The following is a 4025-nucleotide window of genomic DNA, read 5'->3' as shown; positions in this document are numbered from 1 at the left end:
CCCCCCCAGTCTTCCTCTGGTACTGTCTGTCATCTCTCCGCTCTCATCATTCATGTTGCCTTCAAAACTCACCACTTCAGATTCAGTCTTCGTTTTGTTTCGGCTGCTTTGAGAAATCACTTATTTTCTATTTATTGTATAGCTATACGAGCCTTCTCTTGATTTATTTCCCCCCCTTTTCTTCTTCACCCCCCATCCTCATTCTATCATTTATTTTCCATCTTGGGGTTTGCTTTTAAAGATTAACCCCATATTTTTTGATGTATATTTCAGATTCAAATTAGAGCAAATATTTAGTTTTTGTTTTGTGTTTGGGGGGGGTTGGGTAATCTGTACTGGAGGGAAAGGTAAATATGGTTGACTATATGGTAGCAGTCGGGGTGCAGTAATGAAAGTGAACACAAGGAGGCAGCAAACATTATTTCTTATCAAAGTGTTGTTGTTGTTGTTGTTGTTTACTCTGCTGGGTGAAGCTGTGGCCACGAGAGGGCGCTGGTGGTTCTTCCCTCAGAGGAGACAGAAATAAAGACATCACATCTGATCAGCTGATGTCTCCGCCCAAATCCAGCTCCTGTCCTGAAGCTGCTCTGATCACTTCCTGAGGCACAAACAGGCAGGTGTTTGTTTGTTTGTTTGTTTGTTTGTTTGTTTGTTTGTTTTCTTCAAAGGAGCAGCACTCAACCCTCCTGCTCCTCTCCACCCAACAGATAGTCTGCCCCCACTGTTTGTTATGCTTTAATTTTTAGACATTTTTAATAATAATTTGTTAACTTAATTGAAATGTGCTGGTAATCACAAAGATATGTATGGCAAATGTGTTCCTCTCAAATAAATGCATGTAATGACTAAATTATACGACTGAATGTTTCAATGTCTGAACTGCAGGAGAAGAAAAGTGATCAGATTTTTGGATTCAGCTGCTAACTCTTTAAACCACTACGAAATGCTTTGCCGGGACCAGTCCAAACGTCACTTCTATAAAACAGTATCGGTTATTCAATACAAGATTGAAAAGTACAGTTGCCATAGAAGTAGATTTGTATTTAAATGTTTTTTTAATAAATACCAAAACAACACTTACATCTGCTGTACACTGAAAAATCTGAAACGTTGGCTTTAATTAAATGTATTATGTCAACAGATTTCACGTAACTGTATTAAGTTATGTCAAAGCAATATTATTAAGTTTAAATAAAATATTAGGTTCAACTTAATATTATTGCTTGAACTAACCTTATACAGTTATATGAAATGTGTGGACATAATACATTTAATCAAAGTCAAGGCTTCAGTTTTTTCAGTGTATTTCAGTTCAGGGAGTTTTGGTTACAGACAATTATGTTTTTTTTGTTTGGTCATGTGTTTTCTGTAACAAACTGCCCTGACACTGGAACATGAAGATAGTAATAAACAATTCTTCAACTTAAGGTTAAACTGTTAGACATTTCTCTTTTTGCTTTGGTGTCTTCTGATAATGATCTGTTTTATAGAAGATGATCAAAGACCAAGAGTCAGTCGGGCTGTATGAGTTTATAGGACGAATGTTATGGATATAAACAATTCCCATGTTGAGAACTTGCAAGCTTTAACATCATAAACACAGCTGTATGATAACAGAGGTTTGATAATGATTAAGATCCTGCACATATAAGGTGTCCATATTTATTTAATTTTCAAGTACTTCCGTATCATTTTATATCCAAGTTTCCTAGTCAAAATGACAGATAGCCTCTCATGACATGAACTTGGTATTTGGGTAAACCATGATTTGAAACAATTAAATGAAAAATATAAGTTCTTATTCTGCACCTTAATTGTTCATGTATGTCTTGTAATGTAGTTTGTGTTGAAAAATCATTTCTGAATATTTTTATATAAAAATCCCTCTTCTACTCTTCCTGTAAAAACGCAAATTGATGACTCATCTTGACTGAGCGGTTACATGTATTTATCTACCTGTGTAATTTGCTCGTTAGAAAACGTGTTAAATAAGCAATTTGTTGTTTTCCCCAAAATGTTTGTGACGTTGTGTTAAACAGCGCCTCGATTTAGTTTGTATCTGTAATCCTGAAGGCCAGAGAGAGATCACAGAAAGGACAATGTTTTCCTCTTCAGCAGATTGAGACTTCTTGACTCAAAACTGCATAGCTTTTTTTGTTGTAAATGTTTCGGTAAGATTCTGCGTAGCCGGCAGGCAAATTTCTCAGTGCCTCTTTATCCCGATGGCTCAGTCAGATGAGAAGAAGGAATGCTGTCTGTAGCGAGTGCAAAAACAGAGAATGAGTCAAATGTTTGATAAACCTGACGATAACCAGCACTCAACAAAGTAAACTAAGACTTATGGGAATATTATTAGGTATTACTTCCAAATGTTGTTGAGATATATTGGTCAAAAGTGGTGAACCAAAATGACATTGCCAAAGAGCCACACTACTAGAACTAAAACTACATGTAAAATATTCAATATATATATAGATAATCATCTTTTTCCAAAAAGAAGATTTACAGGATTAAACATGTTTCTGCTTCCCAAACCTCTGTTGTTTTTCATAAGTTCCTCTAAACTGTCTTGTAATTATTTGGGATCATTTATGTTTAAAATGATTCTGACCAAACATAGAAACCCTCACTCTCCTGTGGTGCACTAATCCACCCAGGAGCCTTTGAGACAGTGACGAGATATTCAACTTCCCTTCAACATTACCAGGAAACCCCAGTGAGTCAAATGTCTGACATGTAACACAGGGTCCTCTGTCTTTCATCTGTAGCAATGATTATTTGTATTTATGTGTTGACGTTTAACTTGGTTGCCTTCACGGCCAGATCACCAGATGTTTTATCCTATCTGGTTTCATCTGGTTGAATAAAGATTGATCATAGTAGACTAAATCTGTGGTTCCAACCTTTTTCTGATACAAGCCTTCAAAATGAGGGCGAGATAAGGAAAGAAAGATATTGTGGTTTTGTTAAATGTGAGTCTCTCGTCAGTCTTCTTATTCATTATTTCAATAGTAACCATGCTATAAGCCTAACCTTTTCCAAAGTATGAACCAAAAAATGCTTTTACTTAACCATTAAGAACGTTTGATTAAAGCTTCAGCTGTGAAGATCAGATATGTTGTCTTGTGGCCCCTTTAAAGGATCCCGTTTCATTTGTTGGGAGCGACTGGTCTAAATGGATGAAAACCTATTGTTTAATATGTTTTTGGATTATGATATATTATTGTTGAGTGTTTAAAGGTTAGTGTGCATTTGTCAGCTCACACAAAACTTATATACTGCGAAACAGACTTGTCTGTCCCATGTCCCAGTGTAATAAATCTATGGATATTCAGCTTTTATTTAATTTAAAGAGACTAGGTCCATTTCCAAAAGACATACAACATTTAAATATAAATTTTAAAAATGCAGTTATACCGATGTTTCCACTGAGGTGACTGGTATCGTACAGTAGTGAGACACAGATTTGAAAGCAGCATAATGACAGAGTTATGAGAAACATTCAAATCCACAGATACATTTGTACATTAGATTTCTCTAGAGTGCACGCCACAAGGGGGCCGTATAAGGGGAGTACAATAAGCTCTAAAGAGGTTCACCTTAACCTTATCTGAACACCAAGAGAATTTTCTAGCCAACATGTTAGCTTGTGTATATAAGACACACCGCTGTCTATACATGTCATCATCATCATCATCAGCCATTTCATCTGTAATGATGTTTCCCAGATACTTAGTTTTGCAGCAAACAGACAGAACCTGTCCTGATAGATAGAATATTGTAAAACCAAGGTTTTACAGCCACGTAAATCATCTGATAGATCATTCATATAGATATTAAAAAGGCATGGTGAGAGGAGCCCCCCCTGGCGAACTCCATTACTAACACCAAATGGCGCCGAGACTGCAGTCCCCCATTTTATCAGCATTCTCTGGTTGGCATACCAATAAGCCAGGATCCTAATTATACTGTTGGGCACACCCCTTTGTCTCAATTTAAAAACAGTTTATGATGGTTAACTCTGT

General features: G+C 36.3%; 1 protein-coding gene across 1 annotated transcript in view; it reads left to right on the top strand.

Moving 5' to 3' along the window:
* Positions 1–850, top strand: part of ppp1r37 (protein phosphatase 1, regulatory subunit 37) — a 72984-nt gene extending 72134 nt beyond the window's left edge. Inside the window, exon 14 of the mRNA XM_010789342.1 lies at positions 1–850. This exon is cut by the window's left edge and continues 996 nt beyond it. The gene's annotated coding sequence lies outside the window, so the exon portion shown is untranslated.
* The last annotated feature ends 3175 nt before the right edge of the window (positions 851–4025 follow it).

Source organism: Notothenia coriiceps, unplaced genomic scaffold (genome assembly GCF_000735185.1).
Source record: "Notothenia coriiceps isolate Sejong01 unplaced genomic scaffold, NC01 NC01_scaffold00032806, whole genome shotgun sequence".
Lineage (NCBI taxonomy): Eukaryota > Metazoa > Chordata > Actinopteri > Perciformes > Nototheniidae > Notothenia > Notothenia coriiceps.
The sequence above is the reverse complement of the archived record's forward strand: the minus strand, read 5'-3'. Positions and strand labels throughout refer to the sequence as shown.